The sequence below is a fragment of the Neofelis nebulosa genome, chromosome 8, assembly GCF_028018385.1.
Source record: "Neofelis nebulosa isolate mNeoNeb1 chromosome 8, mNeoNeb1.pri, whole genome shotgun sequence".
In the NCBI taxonomy this organism is placed as follows: Eukaryota; Metazoa; Chordata; class Mammalia; order Carnivora; family Felidae; genus Neofelis; species Neofelis nebulosa.
This window is the reverse complement of record NC_080789.1, coordinates 77,593,951-77,617,920: the sequence shown is the minus strand read 5'-3', so window position 1 is coordinate 77,617,920 and position 23,970 is coordinate 77,593,951. Positions and strand designations below refer to the sequence as shown.

The following is a 23,970-nucleotide window of genomic DNA, read 5'->3' as shown; positions in this document are numbered from 1 at the left end:
ACCAGATTAGAAACATGGTGGAGAGAGCCAGTGTGGGTAACTCAAGGCTTCTCGAACGAATGTACATAGGAATCACTTGTTAACGTGCAGATTCTGATTTAACACGTTTGTGATGACACAGTTCCAACAAGGTCTCAGGTGATGTTGATGTTCTGCAAACCATTCTTTGGAGTGGCGGTTTATACTCATACATTAACATAGCGGCTCATACTTAACTGGCTAGAAATACCTGACTTCCATTATTTGTGACTTTAGACACAAACGCTTTCTTGAAACGTTGTGGGACTTAGGTGATATTTTAGTAAATTGCCTAGCCCACATGAGGCATTCAGCACATAATATCTTATTTTTAATTGAACTATAGTTAATTATTTCCAGGTGTACAATATACTGATTCAATAATTATATATATTACAAAATGTTTGCCATTAGTTACCATCTTCTAATATTGACTATATTCTCTCTACTGTACTTCTCATCCCCATGACTTGCTTTTATAACTGGAAGTTTATATTTCTCAAACACCTTCACAAATTTCTCCCATCCTCCCACCCCTCTGGCATCCACCACATCTCTATGAGATTTTTTTGTTCGTTTGTTTTTTAGATTCCACATATAAGTGAAATCATATAGTGTTTATATTTCTTTGATTTACTTCACGTATTGCCCTCTAGGTCCATCCCTGTGGCAAGTGACAAGATTTATTCCTTTTTATGAAAGAACAGCAGAACATATTCTATTGTATTTATATATACCACATCTTTATTGATAGATAACTTACGTTCCTTCCATATCTTGGCTATTGTAAATAATGCTGCAGTAAACTAAACATATATCTTTTTTAACCAGTGTTTTCTTTTTCTTTGGGTAAAGAGCTGAGAGAATTAATTGGGTGGTATGGTATTTTTATTTTTAATTTTTTGAGGAAGCTCCATTCTGTTTTCCAAAGTGGCTGCACCAATTTACATTCCCGCCGCACCAACAGTGCATGAGGGTCCCACTTTCTCCATCGTTGCCAAGAGTTGTTATTTCTTATCTTTTTGATAATAGCCATTCTGACTATAAGATGATACCTCATTGTGGTTTTGATGTGCGTTTTCCTGATGAATAGTGATGTTGAGCATCTTTTCATGTGTCTTTTGGCCATCTGTATGTCTTCCTTGGAGAAACATCTATTCATGTCTTATGCCCATTTTTGTAATTGGACTATTTGTGGCTTTTTGAGCACTTTTGTGGTTCCATACAAATTTGGGGATTATTTGTTCCAGTTCTGTAAAAAACACTGTTGGTATCTTGATAAGGATTGTATTAAATTTATAGATTGCTTTTGGTAGTAAGAAAATTTTAACAGTATCCTTCCAACCTGTGAACATGGTGTATCTTTCTGTTTATTTGTGTTGTCTTCAGTTTCTTTAATCACTATCTTATAGTTGCAGAATATAGGCCTTTCATCTCCTTGGTTAAATTTATTCCTACACATTTTATTCTTTTTGATGCTGTTGTAAATGGGGTTTTCTTTTTTAAATTTATTTATGTTAAATTTTATTTATTTTGAGAGAGAGCACAAGCAGGGGAGGGGCACAGAGAGAGGGGGAGAAAGGGAATACCAAGCAGGCTCTGCACTATCAGTGTGGAACCCAATGCAGGGCTCGAACCCATGAACCATGAGATCATGATCCAAGCCAAAACCAAGAGTGAGACACTCAACACACTGAGTCACTCAGGTGCCCCTTAACTTGATTTATTTTGAGAGAGGGAGAGCAAGAGCAAGCGGGAAGGAGCAGGGAGAGAGGGAGAAAGAAAAAGAATCTCAAGCAGGCTCCATGCTCAGCCAGCCTGTAGCCCAATGTAGGGCTCGGTCCCATGACCCTGGGATCATGACCTGAGCTGAAATCAAGAGTCAGACACTTGACTGACTAAGCCACCCAGATGCCCCAGTGTTGTTTTTTTTTTCTTAATTTCTCTTCCGTGAGTTTGTTATTAATGGATAGAAACGCAACAGATTTCTATATGTTGATTTTGTATTCTGCAACTTTACTGAATTCATTTATTTCAATAGTTTTTTGGTGGAGTCTTCATGGTTTTCTACACATAGTATCATGTCATCTGCAATATAGCAGTTTTACTTTTTTCTTACCAATTTGAATGTGTTTTTTTTCTTACCTGATTGCTGCAGCTAGGAGTTTCAGTACTATGTTGAATAAAAGTGGTGAAGGGCACCTTGGCGGCTCAGTTGGTTATGCATCTGACTCTTGATTTCAGCTCAGGTCATGATCTCATGGTTCATGAATTCAAGCCCCGTATCAGGCTCTGCACTAATGGTGCAGAGCCTGCTTGGGATTGTCCTTCACTCCCTCTGTGCCCCTTCCCTGCTTATGTTCTCTGTCTCTCAAAATAAATAAATAAATTTCAAAAAAAAACCCAAAAGAATAAAAGTGGTGAAAGTGGATATCCTTGTCTTGTTCCTGACCTTAGAGGAAAAACTTTCAGCTTTCACCATTTAGTATGCTAGCTATGGGTTTGTCATATATGGTCTTTATTATGTTGAGGTATATTCCTTCTATACTCACTATGTTTTTATCATGAATGGATGTAGAATTTTGTCAAATGCTTTTTCTGCATCTATTGAGATGATCGTATGATTTTTGTCCTTCAATTTGTTAATTGACTGTGTATTTTGAGCCATCCTTGCATCCCTGGAATAAATCCCACTTGATCATGAGGAATGATCCTTTTAATGTTTTAATTGTTCAATGCAGTTTGCTAATATTTTGTTGAGGGTATTGGCGTCTGCGTTCATTGGGGATATTGGTTTGCAGTGTGTGTGTGTGTGTGTGTGTGTGTGTGTGTGTGTGTGTGTGGTATGTTTCTTTGGTTTTGGTTTCAAGATAATGTTGGCCTCATACAATTTGGAAGCATTCCTTTCTCTTCAATTTGTTTAAATAGTTTAAGAAAGATGGGTATCAGGGCACCCAGCTGGCTCACTCAGTAGAGCATGTGAATCTTGATCTCAGGGTTGTGAGTTCAAGCCCCATATTGGGCATAGAGATTACTTTAAAAAATTAAAATTAGAAAAGTGTTTTTTTATTTATTTTATTTTATTTTTTTTATTTTTTTATTTATTTTTATTTTATTTTATTTTTTTTTAGTTTTTTTTTTAATATATGAAATTTACTGTCAAATTGGTTTCCATACAACACCCAGTGCTCATCCCAAAAGGTGCCCTCCTGAATACCCATCACCCACCCTGCCCTCCCTCCCACCCCCCATCAACCCTCAGTTTGTTCTCAGTTTTTAACAGTCTCTTATGCTTTGGCTCTCTCCCACTCTAACCTCTTTTCTTTTTTTTTTTTTTTCCCTTCCCCTCCCCCATGGGTTTCTGTTACGTTTCTCAGGATCCACATAAGAGTGAAACCATATGGTATCTGTCTTTCTCTGTATGGCTTATTTCACTTAGCATCACACTCTCCAGTTCCATCCACGTTGCTACAAAAGGCCATATTTCATTTTTTCTCATTGCCACGTAGTATTCCATTGTGTATATAAACCACAATTTCTTTACCCATTCATCAGTTGATGGACATTTAGGCTCTTTCCATAATCTGGCTATTGTTGAGAGTGCTGCTATAAACATTGGGGTACAAGTGCCCCTATGCATCAGTACTCCTGTATCCCTTGGATAAATTCCTAGCAGTGCTATTGCTGGGTCATAGGGTAGGTCTATTTTTAATTTTTTGAGGAACCTCCACACTGCTTTCCAGAGCGGCTGCACCAATTTGCATTCCCACCAACAGTGCAAGAGGGTTCCTGTTTCTCCACATCCTCATCAGCATCTATAGTCTCCTGATTTGTTCATTTTGGCCACTCTGACTGGCGTGAGGTGATATCTGAGTGTGGTTTTAATTTGTATTTCCCTGATAAGGAGCGACGTTGAACATCTTTTCATGTGCCTGTTGGCCATCCGGATGTCCTCTTTAGAGAAGTGTCTATTCATGTTTTCTGCCCATTTCTTCACTGGGTTATTTGTTTTTCGGGTGTGGAGTTTGATGAGCTCTTTATAGATTTTGGATACTAGCCCTTTGTCCGATGTGTCATTTGCAAATATCTTTTCCCATTCCATTGGTTGCCTTTTAGTTTTGTTGGTTATTTCCTTTGCTGTGCAGAAGCTTTTTATCTTCATAAGGTCCCAGTAATTCACTTTTGCTTTTAATTCCCTTGCCTTTGGGGATGTGCCGAGTAAGAGATTGCTACGGCTGAGGTCAGAGAGGTCTTTTCCTGCTTTCTCCTCTAAGGTTTGGATGGTTTCCTGTCTCACATTCAGGTCCTTTATCCATTTTGAGTTTATTTTTGTGAATGGTGTGAGAAAGTGGTCTAGTTTCAACCTTCTGCATGTTGCTGTCCAGTTCTCCCAGCACCATTTGTTAAAGAGACTGTCTTTTTTCCATTGGATGTTCTTTCCTGCTTTGTCAAAGATGAGTTGGCCATACGTTTGTGGGTCTAGTTCTGGGGTTTCTATTCTATTCCATTGGTCTATGTGTCTGTTTTTATGCCAATACCATGCTGTCTTGATGATGACAGCTTTGTAGTAGAGGCTAAAGTCTGGGATTGTGATGCCTCCTGCTTTGGTCTTCTTCTTCAAAATTACTTTGGCTATTCGGGGCCTTTTGTGGTTCCATATGAATTTTAGGATTGCTTGTTCTAGTTTCGAGAAGAATGCTGGTGCAATTTTGATTGGGATTGCATTGAATGTGTAGATAGCTTTGGGTAGTATTGACATTTTCACAATATTTATTCTTCCAATCCATGAGCAGGGAATGTCTTTCCATTTCTTTATATCTTCTTCAATTACCTGCATAAGCTTTCTATAGTTTTCAGCATACAGATCTTTTACATCTTTGCTTAGGTTTATTCCCAGGTATTTTATGCTTCTTGGTGCAATTGTGAATGGGATCAGTTTCTTTATTTGTCTTTCTGTTGCTTCATTGTTAGTGTATAAGAATGCGACTGATTTCTGTACATTGATTTTGTATCCTGTGACTTTGCTGAATTCATGTATCAGTTCTAGCAGACTTTTGGTGGAGTCTATCAGATTTTCCATGTATAATATCATGTCATCTGCAAAAAGCGAAAGCTTGACTTCATCTTTGCCAATTTGGATGCCTTTGATTTCCTTTTGTTGTCTGATTGCTGATGCTAGAACTTCCAGCACGATGTTAAACAACGGCGGTGAGAGTGGGCATCCCTGTCGTGTTCCTGATCTCAGGGAAAAAGCTCTCAGTTTTTCCCCGTTGAGGATGATGTTAGCTGTGGGCTTTTCATAAATGGCTTTTATGATGTTTAAGTATGTTCCTTCTATCCCGACTTTCTCAAGGGTTTTTATTAAGAAAGGGTGCTGGATTTTGTCAAAGGCCTTTTCTGCATTGATTGACAGGATCATATGGTTCTTCTCTTTTTTTTTGTTAATGTGATGTATCACATTGATCGATTTGCGAATGTTGAACCAGCCCTGCATCCCAGGAATGAATCCCACTTGATCATGGTGAATAATTCTTTTTATATGCTGTTGAATTCGATTTGCTAGTATCTTATTGAGAATTTTTGCATCCGTATTCATCAGGGATATTGGCCTGTAGTTCTCTTTTTTTACTGGGTCTCCGTCTGGTTTAGGAATCAAAGTAATACTGGCTTCATAGAATGAGTCTGGAAGTTTTCCTTCCCTTTCTATTTCTTGGAATAGCTTGAGAAGGATAGGTATTATCTCTGCTTTAAACGTCTGGTAGAACTCCCCTGGGAAGCCATCTGGTCCTGGACTCTTATTTGTTGGGAGATTTTTGATAACCGATTCAATTTCTTCGTTGGTTATGGGTCTGTTCAAGCTTTCTATTTCCTCCTGATTGAGTTTTGGAAGAGTGTGGGTGTTTAGGAATTTGTCCATTTCTTCCAGGTTGTCCAATTTGTTGGCATATAATTTCTCATAGTATTCCCTGATAATTGTTTGTATCTCTGAGGGATTGGTTGTAATAATTCCATTTTCATTCATGATTTTATCTATTTGGGTCATCTCCCTTTTCTTTTTGAGAAGCCTGGCTAGAGGTTTGTCAATTTTGTTTATTTTTTCAAAAAACCAACTCTTGGTTTCGTTGATCTGCTCTACAGTTTTTTTAGATTCTATATTGTTTATTTCTGCTCTGATCTTTATTATTTCTCTTCGTCTGCTGGGTTTAGGCTGCCTTTGCTGTTCTGCTTCTATTTCCTTTAGGTGTGCTGTTAGATTTTGTAGTTGGGATTTTTCTTGTTTCTTGAGATAGGCCTGGATTGCAATGTATTTTCCTCGCAGGACTGCCTTCGCTGCGTCCCAAAGCATTTGGATTGTTGTATTTTCATTTTCGTTTGTTTCCATATATTTTTTAATTTCTTCTCTAATTGCCTGGTTGACCCACTCATTCGTTACTAGGGTGTTCTTTAACCTCCATGCTTTTGGAGGTTTTCCAGACTTTTTCCTGTGGTTGATTTCAAGCTTCATAGCATTGTGGTCTGAAAGTATGCATGGTATAATTTCAATTCTTGTAAACTTATGAAGGGCTGTTTTGTGACCCAGTATATGATCTATCTTGGAGAATGTTCCATGTGCACTCGAGAAGAAAGTATATTCTGTTGCTTTGGGATGCAGAGTTCTAAATATATCTGTCAAGTCCATCTGATCCCATGTATCATTCAGGGCCCTTGTTTCTTTATTGACTGTGTGTCTAGATGATCTATCCATTTCTGTAAGTGGGGTGTTAAAGTCCCCTGCAATGACCACATTCTTATCAATAAGGTTGCTTATGTTTATGAGTAATTGTTTTATATATCTGGGGGCTCCGGTATTTGGCGCATAGACATTTATAATTGTTAGCTCTTCCTGATGGATAGACCCTGTAATTATTATGTAATGCCCTTCTTCATCTCTTGTTACAGCCTTTAATTGAAAGTCTAGTTTGTCTGATATAAGTATGGCTACTCCAGCTTTCTTTTGGCTTCCAGTAGCATGATAAATAGTTCTCCATCCCCTCACTCTCAATCTAAAGGTGTCCTCAGATCTAAAATGAGTCTCTTGTAGACAGCAAATAGATGGGTCTTGTTTTTTTATCCATTCTGATACCCTATGTCTTTTGGTTGGCGCATTTAATCCATTTACATTCAGTGTTATTATAGAAAGATACGGGTTTAGAGTCATTGTGATGTCTGTATGTTTTATGCTTGTAGTGATGTCTCTGGTACTTTGTCTCACAGGATCCCCCTTAGGATCTCTTGTAGGGCTGGTTTCGTGGTGACAAATTCCTTCAGTTTTTGTTTGTTTGGGAAGACCTTTATCTCTCCTTCTATTCTAAATGACAGACTTGCTGGATAAAGGATTCTCGGCTGCATATTTTTTCTGTTTAGCACACTGAAGATATCGTGCCAAGCCTTTCTGGCCTGCCAAGTTTCAAAGGAGAGATCAGTCACGAGTCTTATAGGTCTCCCTTTATATGTGAGGGCACGTTTATCTCTTGCTGCTTTCAGAATTTTCTCTTTATCCTTGTATTTTGCCAGTTTCCCTATGATATGGCGTGCAGAAGATCGATTCAAGTTACGTCTGAAGGGAGTTCTCTGTGCCTCTTGGATTTCAATGCCTTTTTCCTTCCCCAGTTCAGGGAAGTTCTCAGCTATAATTTCTTCAAGTACCCCTTCAGCACCTTTCCCTCTCCCTTCCTCCTCTGGGATACCAATTATGCGTATATTATTTCTTTTTAGTGTATCACTTAGTTCTCTAATTTTCCCCTCATACTCCTGGATTTTTTTATCTCTCTTTCTCTCAGCTTCCTCTTTCTCCATAACTTTATCTTCTAGTTCACCTATTCTCTCCTCTGCCTCTTCAATCCGAGCCGTCGTGGTTTCCATTTTGTTTTGCATTTCGTTTCAAGCGTTTTTCAGCTCCTCGTGACTGTTCCTTAGTCCCTTGATCTCTGTGGCAAGAGATTCTCTGCTGTCCTGTATACTGTTTTCAAGCCCAGCAATTAATTTTATGACTATTATTCTAAATTCACTTTCTGTTATATTATTTAAATCCTTTTTGATCAGTTCATTAGCTGTTGTTATTTCCTGGAGATTCTTCTGAGGGGAATTCTTCCGTTTGGTCATTTTGGATGGTCCCTGGAGTGGTGAGGACCTGCAGGGCACTTCCCCTGTGCTGTGGTGTATAACTGGAGTTGGTGGGCGGAGCCGCAGTCAGACCTGATGTCTGCCCCCAGCCCACCGCTGGGGCCACAGTCAGACTGGTGTGTGCCTTCTCTTCCCCTCTCCTAGGGGCGGGATTGACTGTGGGGTGGCGTGGCCCGTCTGGGCTACTTGCACACTGCCAGGCTTGTGGTGCTGGAGATCTGGCTATTAGCTGGGGTGGGTAGGCAAGGTGCACGGGGCAGGAGGGGCAGGCTTAGCTCGCTTCTCCTTAGGTGATCCACTTCAGGAGGGGCCCTGTGGCAGCGGGAGGGAGTCAGATCCGATACCGGAGGTTTGGCTCCGCAGAAGCACAGAGTTGGGTGTTTGCGCGGAGCGAGCAAGTTCCCTGGCAGGAACTGGTTCTCTTTGGGATTTTGGCTGGGGGATGGGCGGGGGAGATGGCGCTGGCGAGCGCCTTTGTTCCCCACCAAGCTGAGCTCTGCCGTCCGGGGGCTCAGCAGCTCTCCCTCCCTTTGTCCTCCAGCCTTCCCGCTTTCTGAGCAGAGCTGTTAACTTATGACCTCCCAGACGCTAAGTCGCGCTTGCTGTCGGAACACAGTCCCTCCGGCCCCTCCGCTTTTGCCAGCCAGACTCGGGGGCTCTGCTTGGCCGGCGAGCCGCCCCTTCGCCCCGGCTCCCTCCCGCCAGTCCGTGGAGCGCGCACCGCCTCGCCGCCCTTCCTACCCTCTTCCGTGGGCCTCTCGTCTGCGCTTGGCTCCAGAGACTCCGTTCTGCTAATCCTCTGGCGGTTTTCTGGGTTCTTTAGGCAGGTGTAGGTGGAATCTAAGTGATCAGCAGGACGCGCGGTGAGCCCAGCGTCCTCCTACGCCGCCATCTTCAAAAGCCGAAAAGTGTTTTTTTTAAAAAAAGGATGGGTATTAACCCATTTTCAAATGTTGATAGAATTCATCTGTGAAGCCATCTGGTCCTGGGCTTTTGCTTGTTGGGAGCTTTTTGATTACAAGTAATGGAATTGATTTTCTGTTTCTTCCTGATTCAGTCTCGGAAAAATGTATATTTCTAGGATTTTATTCGTTCTTCTAGGTTGTCCAGATTGTTGACATATAATTTTCATAGTGGTCTCTTATAATCCTTTGTATTTCTGTGATGTCCATTGTACTTTCTTCTCTTTCATTTCTGATTTAAGTCTTCTCTCTTTTTTTCTTGATGAATTGGCTAAAGGCTGATCAATTTTTTCTTTTCAAAGTACTAGCTCATTGTTTCATTTTTTTTTTTTAGTATATTTCATTTTGCTCCACTTTGATATTTATTTCCTTCCCCTATCTTAGGGCTTTGTGTTTTTATAGTTCCTTTAGGTATAAGGTTAGATTCTTTCAGATTTTTCTTTTTTCTTGAGGTAGTCCTGTATTCCCATAAAGTTTCCTCTTAAAACTCTTTTTGTTGCATCCCAGAGGCTCTGGAGCATTATATTTCCATTTCATTTGTCTCTGGGTGTTTTTTTATTTCTCTTTGGTTTCTGCATTGACCCATTGGTTGTTTAGTAGCATGCTATTTAGCCTCCACATGTTTCTGTTTTTTTCCAGTTTTTTTTTTCTTGTAATTGATTTCTAGTTGCATAACATTGTGGTCAGAAAAGATGCTTCATCTGATTTGAATCTTGAATTTATTGAGACTTGTACCCTAACATATGATCTGTCCTGGAAAATGTTCCATGTACACTTGAATGTGTAAGGGTGCCTGGGTTGCTCAGTCGGTTAAGCATCCAGCTCTTGATTTTGGCTCATGCCATGACTTCACGGTTCATGGGTTCAAGCCATGCATCAGGCTCTGCACTGACAGCATGGACCCTACTTGGGATTCCCTTTCCCTTTCTGTCTGCCCCTCCCCACCCCCTTGCATGTACATGCACATGTTCTCACTCTCAAATATAAATAAACTTAAAAAAGAATGTGTATTCTGCTGTTTGGGGATGGAATGTTCTGTATATATCTGTTAAGTCTACATGGTCTAATGTGTTCAAAGGCAACTGTTTCCTTATTGAATTTCTGGCTGAATGATCTATCCATTGAGGTAAATGCGGTGTTAAAGTTCCCTGACAGTATTATTGTCAATTTCTCCCTTTAGGTCTGTTAATAATTATATGTTTAGGTGCTCCTATGTTTGATGCATAGATATTTACAATTGTTATATACACTTGCCAAATTGATCCCTTTATCATTAGGTAAAACCCACCTTTTGTCTCTTGTTACAGAATTTGTTTAAAGTCTGTTTTGTCAAAAATTGAGTATTGCTACCTCAGGCTTTTTTCCCCTGTTGCATGGAGAATCTTTTTCCATCCCTTCACTTTCAGTTTGTGTGTGTCCTTAGGTCTGACGTGAGCCTCTTGTAGGCAGCGTATAGATGGGTCTTGGTTTTTTATCCATTAGCTCACCGTATGTCTTTTGTTTGGAGCATATAGTCCATTTACATTTAAAGTAATCATTGATAGATATGTACTTATTACCATTTTGTTCGTTGTTTTCTGGTTGTTTTTGCAGTTCTTTGTTTCTCTTGTTCTCCTCCTTTGTGGTTTGATGACTTCATTGTTATGCTTAGATTCCTTTCTGTTTGTTTTTTGGGTATCTATTACAGGTTTTGGTTCATGTTACAATCAGATTCATATATGACATCCTATACATGTAGCAGTTTATATTACATTGATGGTTGCTTAAGTTCATACACATTCTAAATGTGCTACCTATCTATGCTGCATCCACATGTCATGTATCTGTCCTATATGACATCTTTTTTATTTTGAATATCACTTTACTATTTTTCATAGATACTGATTTTGCTTTTGTCTTTTAACATTCATATGACTTCAAAAATGATCTGCTATCTTTATGTGTACTTTTTAGCAGTGAGATTTTTTCTTTTTGTAAATATTTTCTAGTTATGGCCTTTTCTACTTAAAGAAGTCCCTTTAACATTTCTTGTAAGGTTTAGTGGTGATGAATTTTTGTTTGGGAAGCCTTTCCTCCTTCTCTTGTGAATAATAACTTTGCTTGGTAGAATATTCTTGGTTGTAAGGGTTGTAAGTATAATATCAGTTTCAGGTGTACAAAATCGTGATTCAACACTTCCATACAAGTGCAGTCTTTAATCCCCATCACCTATTTAACCCATCCTCCTATCCACCTCTCCTCTAGTAACCATCAGTTTTGTTCTCTATAGTTAAGAATCTGTTGGTGAGACTAACTGGCTCAGTTGATAGAGTATGTGACTATTGATCTCAGGGTTGTAAGTTCAAGCCCCACTTGGACATGGAGCGTACGTTAAAAAAAAAAAAAAAAAGTCTCTTTCTTGGTTTGTCTCTCTTTTTCTCCCCCTTTGCTCATTTTTAAACGCATTAGAGAGGGTGGGGGAGGGGGTTAAAGAGACAGCGGGGGAGAGAATCCCAAGCAGGCTCCTCCCTGTCAGTATAGAGCCTGACTCGGGACTTGATCTCACAAACCATGAGATCATGACCTGAGCCAAAATCAAGAGTCAGATGCTTGACTGACTAAGCTACCCAGGCACCACTTATTTTTTTGTTTCTTAAATTCCACGAGTGAAATCATATGCTATTTGTCATTCTCTGACTTATTTTACTTAGCATATTACTTTTTAGCTCCATCCATGTCATTGCAAATGGTAAGATTTCATTCTTTTTATGGTGGAGTAATATTTCTTTGTGCATATACACCACATCTTCTTTATCCACTTAGCAGTCAATGGACACTTGGACTGTTTCCATAATTTGGCTATTGTAGATAATGCTGCCAAAAACATCGGGATATACATATCTCTTTGAATTCATATTTTTGTATTTGTTTCCTAAATACCTAGTAGGGCAATTGCTGGATCATAGGGTAGTTCTATTTTTAACTTTTTGAGGAACCTCCATACTGTTTTCCAGAGTGGCTGCACCAGTTTGCATTCCCATCAACAGCACAAGAGGGTTCCCCTTTCTACACATCCTCACCAACACCTGTTGTTTCTTGTGTTGTTGAATTTAGCCATTCTGACAGGTGTGAACTGATCTCTCATTGTAGTTTTGATTTGTATTTCCCTGATGATGAGTGATGTTGAGCACCTTTTCATGTGTCTGTTAGCCATTTGAATGTTGTCTTTGGAAAAATGTCTATTCATGTCTTCTGCCCATTTTTTAACTGGATTATTCAATTTTTGGGTGTTGAGTTTTATAAGTTCTTTTTCTTTCTTTTTTTTTTTTTTTTTGATGTTTATTTTTGAGAGAAAGAGACAGAACTCAAACAAGGGAGGGGAAGAAAAAGAGAAGGGGAGACACAGAATTGAAGCAGGCTCCAGGCTCTAAGCTGACAGCACAAAGCCCAATGCAGGATTCAAACTCACAGACTATCACCACCTGAGCTGAAGTCAAATGTTTAACTGACTGAGCCACCCAGGCACTCCTATATGTTCTTTATATATTTTGGATACTAACACTTCATCAGATATGTCATTCCTCCATTCCATAGATTGCCTTTTAGTTTTGTTTACTGTTTCCTTCATTGTGCAAAAGGTTTTTATCTTGATGAAGTCCCAATAGTTCATATTTGCTTTTGTTTCCCTCACCTCTGGAGACATGTCTAGTAAGAAGTTGCTACAGCCAAGGTCACAGAGATTGCTGCCTATGTTCTCTAAGATTCTGATAGTTTCTTGTCTCACATTCAGGTCTTTCTTCCATTTTGAATTTATTTTTGTGTATGGTGTAAGATAGTGGTCCAGTCATTCTTTTGCATGTTGCTATCCAGTTTTCCCAACATCATCTGTTGAAGAGATTGTCTTTTTCCCATTGTATGTTCTTTCCTGCTTTGTCAAAGGTTAGTTGACCATATAGTTGTGGGTCCATTTCTGGGTTTCCTATTCTGTTCCATTGATCTATGTGTTGTGCCAGTACCATACTGTCTTGATGAGTACAGCTTTGTAATATAGCTTGAAGTCTGAAATTGTGTTGCCTCCAGCTTTGCTTTTCTTTTTCAGGTTTGCTTTGCCTATTTGGAGTCTTTTGTCATTCCATACAAACTTTAGGATTGTTTGTTACAGTTCTATGAAAAATGCTGGTGTTATTTTGATAGGGATTGCATTGAATATGTACATTGCTTTGGGTAGTACAGACATTTTTATAATGTTTGTTCTTCCAGTCCATGAGCATGGAATGTTTTTCCATTTCTTTGTGTCATCTTCAATTTCTTTCATAAGTGTTCTATACTTTTCAGACTACTGATCTTTGACCTTTTTGTTAGGTTTATTCCTAGGTATCTTACTGTTTTTGGTGCAATTGTACATAGGATCGATCCCTTGATTTCTTTTTCTGCTGTTTCATTATTGGTGTATAGAAAGCTACAGATTTCTGTATGTTAAGTTTGTAACCTGAGACTTTACAATTCATGTATCAGGGAGTTTTTTTGGTGTAGTCTTTTGGGTTTTTCTCTTTAGAGTATCATGTCATCTGCAAATAATTAAAGTTTTACTTCTTCCTTGCCAATTTGTATGCCTTTTACTTCTTCTTTGTTGTCCGGTTGCTGTGGCTAGGACTTCCAGTACTACATTAAGTCACAGTTTGGAGAGGGCACATCCCTGTCCTCTTCCTGACCTAGAGGAAAAGCTCTCAGTTTTCCCTGCTGAGGATGATATTAGGTATGGATTTTTCATATATGGCCTTTATTATGTTGAGCTATGTTCCCTTTAAACCTACATTGTTGAGGGGTTTTATCCTGAATGGGTGTTGTACTTTGTCAAATGCTTTTTATGCCTCTACTGGAAGGATCAGGTGGTTCTTATCCTTTCTTTTATTAATGTGGTGTATCATATTGATTTGTGAATATTGAGCCACACTTGAAGCCCAGGAATAAATCCCACTTATTTGTGGTAAATGATTCTTTTAATGTTCTGTTGGATTCAGTTTGCTAGTATTTTATTGAGAATTTTTGAATCCATGTTCATCAGGGATATTGGCCTGTAGTTCTCTTTTTTTTATTTTTTTTATTTTTGGGACAAAGAGAGACAGAGCTGAACGGGGGAGGGGCAGAGAGAGAGGGAGACACAGAATCGGAAACAGGCTCCAGGCTCCGAGCCATCAGCCCAGAGCCTGACGCGGGGCTCGAACTCACGGACCACGAGATCGTGACCTGGCTGAAGTCGGACGCTTAACCGACTGCGCCACCCAGGCGCCCCTGTAGTTCTCTTTTTTAGTAGAGTCTTTGTCTGATTTTGGTATCAGGGTAATGCTGGCCTCATAGAATGAATTTGGAAGTTTTCCTTCCTTTTCTACATTTTGAAATAGTTTGAAAAGAATAGGTATTAACTCAAGGCGCCTGGGTGGCTCAGTTGGTTAAACACCCAACTCTTGATTTCAGCTCAGGTCATGATCTCATGGTGGTGAGATCGTGTGGAGTTTGGAGCCTGCTTGAGATTCTCTCTCTCCCTTTCCCTCTCCCCCCCTTCAAAAAAAAAAATTAAAAAGTAGGTATTAACTCTTCTCTACATGTCTGGTAGAATTTGCCTGTGAATTTGTTGGGAGTGTTTGGATTATTGACTCAATTTATTTGCTGGTTATCAGTCTGTTCAAGTTTTCTATTTCTTCCTGTTTCCATTTTGGTAATTTATACCTTTGTAGGAATTTATCCATTTCTTCTAGGTTGTCCAATTTGTAGCATATAGTTGTTTGTTTTTTTCATTTCCTGGTTAACCCATTTATTGTTTAGTAACATGTTGTTTAGCCTCCATGTATTTGTGATCTTTCCAAATGTTTTCTTGTGATTGACTTCAAGTTTCATAGCATTGTGGCCAGAAATGGTGATTGGTATGATTTCAGTCTTTTTTGTATTTCTTGAGGCCTGTTTTGTGACCTAATATTTAATTTATTCTAGATAATGTCCCACATGCACGTAAAAAGTGCATGTATTCTGTTGTTTTAAGATGGAATGTTCTGAATATATCTATTAAGTATGTCTGGTCCAGTGTGTCATTCAAAGCCGTTATTTCCTTGTTGATTTTCTCTTTAGATGATTTGTCCATTGATGTAAGTGGGGTGTTGAAGTTCCCTACTATTATTGTACTATTAATTAGTTCCTTAACGTTTGTTATTAATTGTTTTATATATTTGGGTGCTGTCATTGTGGGTGCTTTATTGTTTACAATCATTATATCTTCTTGTTGGATTGTCCCCTTTATGATTATATAATGCCCTTCTTGGTCTCTTGTTACACTCTTTGTTTTAAAGTCTAGTTTATCCGATATAAGTATTGCTACTCCAGCTTTCTTTTGACATCCATTTGCGTGATAAATGTTTTCTCCACCCCTCACTTTCAATGTGCAGGTGTCTAGGTCTAAAACAAGTCTCTTCAGGCGCCTGGGTGGCTCAGTTGGTTGAGCGTCCGACTCTTGATTTCAGCTCAGGTCATGATCTCATGGTTGTGGGATTGAGCCCTGCATTGGGCTCTGCACTGAGTGTGGAGTCTGTTTGGAATTCTCTCTGTCCCTTTCTCTCTGCCCCTACCCTGCTTGCTCTCTTTCACAATAAATAAGTAAAAGCTTTTAAAAATAATAATAAAATAAAATGAGTCTCGGGGCACCTGGGTGGCTCAGTTGTTTGAGTGTCCAACTTTAGCTCAGGTCATAATCTCATGGTTTGTGGGTTCGAGCCCCATGTTGGGCTCTGTGCTGACAGCTCAGAGCCTGGAGCCTGCTTCGGTTTCTGTGTGTCCCTCTCTCTCTGCCCCTCTCTTGCTTGCATTATGTCTGTCTCTCTCTCTCTCTCTCTCTCAAAATAATAAATAAACGTTAAAAAAAGTTTTTAATGAGTCTCTTGTAGGCAGCATATAGTTGGGTCTTTTCTTTTTTAATCCATTCTGAAATCCTATGTCTTTTGATTGGAGCATTTAGTCCATTTATGTTCAGAGTAATTATTGATACGTATTTATTGCCATTTTATTCCTTGTTTTGTCATTGTTTTTGGAGATTTTCTCTGATCCTTTCTTGTCATTGTTACCTTTGGTCTCTCCTTTGCACTTAAAGAGTTCACTGTAATATTTCTTGCAGGGCTGGTTTAGTAGTCATGAACTCCTTTAGATTTGTTTGGGAAACTCTATATCTCTCTTATTCTGAATGACAGCCTTGCTGTATAGAGTATTCTTGGCTGCTGACTTTCCCATGCGGCACTTTGAATATATCATGCCCCTTCCTTCTGGCTTGCCAAGTTTGTCTTAAGAAATCTCCAGCTAGCTTTATGGATCTTCCTTTATAAGTTTAGGACTTTTTTTGTCTTGCTGCTTTTAAGATTTTTTCTTTCTCACTATATTTTGCAAATTTAATTATAGTATGTCTTGGTATTGGCCTGCTTTTGTTGATTTTGATGAGAATTCTCTGTGCCTCTTTGATCTGGATGTGTTTCCTCCCCCAGATTAGGGAAATTTTCTATTATTTCTTAAAATAAATATTCTGCCTCCTTTACTCCCTTCTCTTCTTCTGGGACTCCTATAATATGAATGTTATTTCATTTGATGGAGTCACTGATTTCCCTAAGTCTATTCTCGTGTTCCATAATTGTTCTTTCCCTCTGTTGTTCAGCTTCATTGTTTTCCATTACTTTGTGTTCTGTATCACGTACTCATTCATCTGCTTCTTCCAGCCTGCTGTTCATTGCATCAAGCCTGTTTTTCCAATCTCATTTATTGCATTCTCATTTCTGATTCTTTTTACTCTTTTATCTTTGTGGCAAGGATCTCCCTGATGTCTTCTTTTGTCGAGCCCAGTGAGTATCCTTATGATTGTTGCTTTCAATTCTCCATCCGGCATGTGACTTATATCTACTCCACTTAGATCTCTGGCCACGGACTTATGTTGTTCTTTCCTTTGGGATGAATTCCAACATTTTGGCATTTGGTCCAAGTCTCTGCCTTCATCTATGTGTTGGAAAAGCCAGTTATGTCTCCTCCTAAAAGTAATGGCCTCATGAAGACGAAGTCATGTAGTGCCGAGGGCCTAGTGCTTCAGCTAGTGTCTCCGGTGTGTGCTGCGTGCACTCTGCTGTCGTGATGTGGCTGCTCTATCCTTAAGGATAGTCATTTGCAGAGGCTCTTCTTGCCTGCCGTGGGCGGTGTTTGGTCCCTGGCCTGCAGATGGTAAGTTTAGCTAGGTGTGCTCTGGTCTGCTGGTGAAATGAGACCTGACACCAATCCCACCAGAAATGAGGCCCTGTAGAACTCTGCAGTCAGGAGACTTGGTGTGGGGTTTTGTGCTGGGCTTCTGGGGAAGGGGCCCTCCACGTTGGAACTGAGGCAAGCTGGACTTAGAAGGGCAGTCCTTCTAGAACACAAGGGGGTGGGGCTTGCTGCAAGCAAGTTAGGCAGCTAGTGTAGGTTCTGGGCTGCTTCTCTCTATCGACTCTCTGTTTATGCTGATGGGAGGGGTAGGGAAATGGCCCCAGCCAGCTCCTTTATCCCCAGGGAAGCATCTTGGCGAAAGCTAGCTCTCAGGGAAGTGCTATGGAAAGAGCAAATAATCTCACCCCCTACCCTCACCGTGTGCCCCAGGTATTTTTCCGATAGCTGTTTCCGTGCTGTCTGCCTCTGGGTTGTTTGCCTGCGTTCTCTCCAGAAGCAGGGCTGTGCCCTCCTGGCTCTCTCCCAGCCAAGCCTGCTGACCTTTAAAATCCCAGGCTTTAGAGGAATGGTGTGGGTAGGGGCCTGCACTGGTCTTCTGGGGGAGGGGACTGCCAAGCTGGGACTGAGGCAGATTTGACTGAGAAGGGCAGTGGCGCCAGAGCAAGAGGGGTGGGGCTTGGTGTAAGCAAGTCAGACAGCCAGTGTCAGTGTTGTGCTGCTTCCCAAAGGTCGCTCTGTGTTTACGCCGAGGGTTGGAGGAGAGGGAGGGAAATGGCGTCTGGTTGTTCCCCTGTTGCCAGAGAGGCACCTCCCTTGAATGCTGCCTCTGGGGGATGCACTCCAAAAAGAACAAATAATCTTCCTATTGTGTCCCAAGCTTCAGATGCTGTTTCCATGCTGTCTGCCCCCGGGTTGTTTGCCTGCCTTTTCTCTAGTAGCTGGGCAGCACCCGCAGGTCTCTATCTTAGCCAAGCCTGCCGACTTTTAAAACTCCAGGCTTTAATGGGGCACCTGGGTGGCTTGGTCGGTTAAGCGTCCGACTTTGGCTCCGACTTCGGCTCAGGTCATGATCTCATGGTCCCTAAGTTCGAGCCCCGCGTCGGGCTCTGTGCTGACAGCTCAGAGCCTGGAGCCTGTTTCAGATTCTGTGTCTCCCTCTCTCTCTGCCCCTCCCCTGTTCATGCTCTGTCTCTCCCTGTCTCAAAAAATAAGTAAACGTTAAAAAAAAATTAAAACAAAAACAAAAACAAAAACTCCAGGCTTTAAGCCCCACTCCTTGTAAGAACTTATTAAATTCAGCCCCTCTCATTTTCCAAGCCAATGGTTTTGAGGAAACTTTCTCCTTGTGCGTTCCCCTATATGCTCCTCTCTCTGTCTCTCTCTCTCCCTCCCTTCCTCCCTCCCTCCCTCTTCAGGACCACAGCTCCCTCCCCTCTGCAGCACCTGTGATCCATTTCTCCCCTAAACCACATCTCTGCACTTCCTACCTTCTTTGATATGGCCTCTTTTCTCCCTTTAGTTGTGGAGTTTGTTCTGTTAGTCTTCAGATCAATATCTGGGGTATTTATAATGATTTGATAGTTATCTAGTTGTGTTCATGGGACCAGATGAGGCTAGGGTCCTTCTCTGCTGCCATGTTCTCCTCTCAAGTCGTAAAGGTTTTTTTAAGGTTGAAAGGTTTTTTCCTTTCAGCACTTTGAATATATCATGCCACCCCTTTCTGTCCTGCAAAATTTCTGCTAAAAAATTAGCTGATAGCCTTATGGAGTTTCCTTTGTATATAATTATGTGTTTTTCTCTTGATGCTTATGAGATTTTCTTTATCTTTAATTTTTGCCATTTTAATTATCATGTGTCTTGGTGTGGACCTCCTTGGGTTCATCTTCTTTGGGGCTCTCTATGCTTCCTAGACCTGAATGTCTGTTTCTTTCCCCTGGTTAGAGAAATTTTATTTCTTCACATACATTTTCTGCACCTTACTCTCTTCCCTTCTGGGGTTCAGATAGTGTTATTGTTAGTCCATTTGATGTCACAGATGTCGCTTAACCTCTCCTCATTTCTTTAATCATCGTTATTTTTCCCCTGCTCTTCGTTATGGCTGCTTTCCACTAGCTGTCTTCGAGATCGCTGATCCAGTCTGCATCCTCTAATCTGCTCCGATTCCCTCTAGTGTATTTTTCACTTCAGTTATTCTTCAGATCTGACTGGTTCTTTTAAATATTTTCTCTTTGTTGATGTTCTCACTGAGTTCCTCTACTCTTCTCTCAATTCTGGTGAGCACCTTTATTACCATTACTTTGAACTCTTTATGAAGTAGGTTGCTTATCTCCATTTTTACTTAGCTCTTTTTCTGAGGTATTGTCTTGTTCTTTGATTTGGAACATATTCTTCTGTCTCCTTTTGTCTGATTCTGTGTTAGTTTCTGTATAATAGGTAGGTCAGCGACATCTCCTGGTCTTGAAAGTAGTGGGCTTGTGCAGGTGTCCTGTTGTTCCATTAGCATAATCCTCTCTGGTCACCAGAACCAGGTGCTCCAGGGTAACCCCCGTGTGGGGCTGCACGTGCCTTCCTGTTGTGTCTGAGTCACAACTGCTGCAGGTATACAGGTGAGCAGGGCTGCCCCTCAGCCTACTTGTCAGCAATGACTGGCCAACCATGGTTTTAGTAGTGCGCAGGGCTTGTCCGCATGTTGACAGGCTGAGAGGCCTGGCTGTAGCTACTGCAGGCATGCTGTGAGTGAGACTAGCTCCCAATTACCAGGGCAAGAATTGCTCTGGAGAGGCATTAGGTCCCATTGGGTGTGTGGGACAGTAGTCACTCTAGAAAGGATGTCGTTCCTGACAGAGGCTGCCTGCCAGGTGTGGTGGGGCAGGAGCCCCTGTGGTGGAAGGGTGCCTGTTGGGGTAGGTGGGTTGGTTGAGTGGCACAGGTCTTTAGGGGAACACTTGGTTGCTAGCGAGATAGATGGACAGTGTCTAAACCCACAGGTGTCTGTTTAGCTAAGCTGAAGGAGGGCAAGAAAAATGGTGCCTACCAGCACTTCCATTCTCAGAGAAAGTTCCTACAGGGCTCTGCCCCTCCAGCACACATCCTAAAATTAGTCATTAAGTCTTCACATATAGGCACTTTTCAAACTGCTGGGTCTCAGACCAAGTGACATAGCACATTGGCTCTTCAAGAGTGGGGACTCTGTTTCCTATGGCCCTGCTGATTTCCAAACCAGGTGTTATAGAGGCTTGTGTTCCCATGAAGGTCCCCGGGGTTGGGGATGCCCAGTGTTCCCCTCGCTCCTGGATGCTTGCGATATAACCCCTTCTTGTGAATAGCCACACTAGGGGCTTGTTGTTTCTGCCCTTCCTTATCTTCTTGATGCCGCCTTCTTTTGATGATTTCAGCTGTGGGGGATGTGTTCCAAGAGTCTGCAGATTGTTTTCAGAGTGAGTTGCAATGTATGTAGTTGTTCCCTCAGTGTGTCCGTGGGAGGAGGTGAGTTCCGGATCCTCCTCTTCTACCATATTCCCTCCATTCCATCTAGTTGATAATACCAATAGAGATCATGTAGTTAATGCAAAAGTTTGCCGCCCTGACTACACATTAGAATCATCTGAGGAATAGACAGAGTGAAGATCTGGCCTCACCCACCGAAATTCTATGTGCCTGGGTTGGGCTCTGGGCATTCCCCAGGTGATCCTGATGAAAACCTCATTTGAGAAACACTGAATATATATTCGGTGCTTGGTCCTTTAAATATTCTTCTATATATACATCATCTCACATAAACCTCATAACACCATATGCAGATTTTTAGGTAGGAAACGTTTAGAGAGGTGAAGTAATTTGTCACTGCTCTTGATGTCCTCCTTTCTTCCCCCCCCCCCCGTCCCCACCCTTACCCAGGTTAAACGTCACATTTAATCACTGTAATCACTGCTTTGCATTCACTCAACTCCCTTGCTCCTTCCTAGCTTTGTCTCGCTTGGCAAAACTAGAACCTGATCTACTCAACTCTGTCTTCTCCATGCCAATGCCCATGCAACTGTCCAAAACAACTAACTACATGGATTGGTCTCACTTTCAATTTATTATTAGGTCATTTTTTTCACATCTCCTTTCTCCTCCAACTTCCAATGCTGTCTCCCTCATCCTGGGTCCCCATGGATGACCTTTCCTAATTTAGTGAGAAAATCAATCAGCAAGGGACTTCCACAGTCTCCCACAATCACATCAAGGCATCTATCAACACTTAAACCCACACATTCTATCTTCCTGCCCATCCATCCATGTTCCTACCTAACTCTGATCCCTGCACTTGTGCATGAACCATATCCTATCCCCACCCACCTTCTCAAAGGTATCGCTCCAGCCATTTTCCCTTTTTCATACAATATTGTCTTTTCTGTTTTCATTGGGTCTTTCTATAAGCGAACACACCTGCTGCAAATTCTTCCCAACTTAAATGAACCTCTTCACTCCACTTCCCCTGTCATCTACCACCCCATTTTCCCTTTCTTTTGGAGCAGTATTTGAAAGACTTTTCTATACTTGCTATCTCTAATTCCTCTGTCCACATTCTTTCCCGAATGTACTTCAATTAGGGTTTTGCCCCCATCCACCATTTAACTAAAACTGCTCTTATCAAGGTTACCAAATGATTTCCATGTTGCTAAATCCAACGGTCAATTCTCAATTTTTAACTTATTAATACAGTAGCATTTGACATGCTTCATCATGCTCCCCTCGATTCGCTTTTTTCACTTGTTTTTCTGGACTCCCAACTTTTGGTTTTCTTTCTATTCCTTTAGATACTCTTTCTTGAGCTCCTTTGCTGGTTTCTACATTTCTCCTAGACTTCTTAGGGGTATCGTAAGGCTAAGTATGTCCTGGGTTCTCTTCTTTATCCACACTCATTCCAATGGTGATCACATATAATTTCTTGCTGTCAACTCCCAATTTTATATCTCCAGCTCTTACTGTTCTTCTGCACACCAAAGACATTTTCCTAACCATCTAATTGTCATCTCCACTTGGATGTCTAGTACATCTCAAATTTAACCCATCTAAAAGTGAACGCCTGATGTTTTCCCCCATAAAACTCATTCTATCCATAATCATCTTTATGTCAGTTAATAGCAACTGTGGTTTTCAAGTTGCTCAAGCCAAAACCTTTCATCTTTGACTCCTTTCTTTCTCAGTTTACACATCCAATGCATCAGGAAGTTCTCTTCGGTCATCTTCAAAATATATAATCAGATTCTATTTCACAAATTTCACTGCTACCATTCTGGCCTGAATCATCATCATCTCTTGCCTACATTATTGCAATAGCTTTCTAACTAGTCTCAAGACTTCCATTCCACGCCCCCCCCCCCCAGCCCACCCCTCCATTGTCAAATATTCAGCCAGGGGAGTCAGTTAAAGCACAAGTCAGATCATGTTGTTTTTCCACCCCAGTCCCTGCAGCAACTCCCCATTTCACTCAGAATAAAAGCCTAGGGCTTTGTGTGGCCTCCCAGGCCTTATATGTCTTCCCTACCACCACCCTGAACCATACATGTCCTTACTTTTCCTTAAAGAAGCCAAGTACACTTCAGCCTTATATCACATATACTGGCTGTACCCTCTTCCTGCGATACTCCTTCCACAGATACCTGCATGAGTAACACCCTCACCTCTTTAAAGTCTTTGTTCAAATCTCACCACCTCAATTTCTCTTGACCACGGTATTTTAGATTACAACCGCCTTCACTACCAATGTAACTCCCATTCCTCCTTAATTTTTTTCAACGTTTTTTTTTATTTATATTTTGGACAGAGAGAGACAGAGCATGAACGGGGGAGGGGCAGAGAGAGAGGGAGACATAGAATCGGAAACAGGCTCCAGGCTCCGAGCCATCAGCCCAGAGCCTGACGCGGGGCTCGAACTCACGGACCACGAGATCGTGACCTGGCTGAAGTCGGACGCTTAACCGACTGCGCCACCCAGGCGCCCCCATTCCTCCTTAATTTGATCTATTTTTCCCATAACATCTATTTTCCCATAATTTATAGCAAAATAATTAGCTATTTTTATGGGTTTTTTTCATTGTCTGCCTGTACCTACTAGAAAATAAGTTTCCAGCTTCCTCTTTTTCCATAATTTTATCTTCTAGTTCACCTGTTCTCTCCTCTGCCTCTTCAGTCTGAGCCGTGGTTGTTTCCATTTTATTTTGCAGCTCGTTTATAGCTTTTTTTTAGCTCCTCCTGACTGTTCCTTAGTCCCTTGAACTCTGTAGCAATAGATTCTCTGCTGTCCTCTATACTGTTTTCAAGCCCAGCGATTAATTTTATGACTATTATTCTAAATTCACTTTCTGTTATATTGTTTAAATCCTTTTTGATCAGTTCATTAGCTGTCGTTATTTCCTTGAGATTCTTTTGAGGGGAATTCTTCCGTTTCATCATTTTGGATAGTCCCTGGAGTGGTGCGGAACTGTGGGGCACTTCCCCTGTGCTGTCTTGAATAACTTGTGTTGGTGAGAAAGTAAGTTCCAAATAAGTTCCACTTATCTTTTGTGATTACTGATGTCCCAAATCCACAATACAGTGCCTGGCACATTTTAAGAACTTAATAAATACTTATTCAGTG

At 41.0% G+C, this 23,970-nt stretch overlaps 1 protein-coding gene across 3 annotated transcripts in view; it reads left to right on the top strand.

The window, feature by feature from the left end:
- The window catches only part of FGD4 (FYVE, RhoGEF and PH domain containing 4), a 253,092-nt gene that overhangs the window by 219,727 nt on the left and 9,395 nt on the right, over window positions 1-23,970 (top strand). The window lies entirely within an intron of this gene.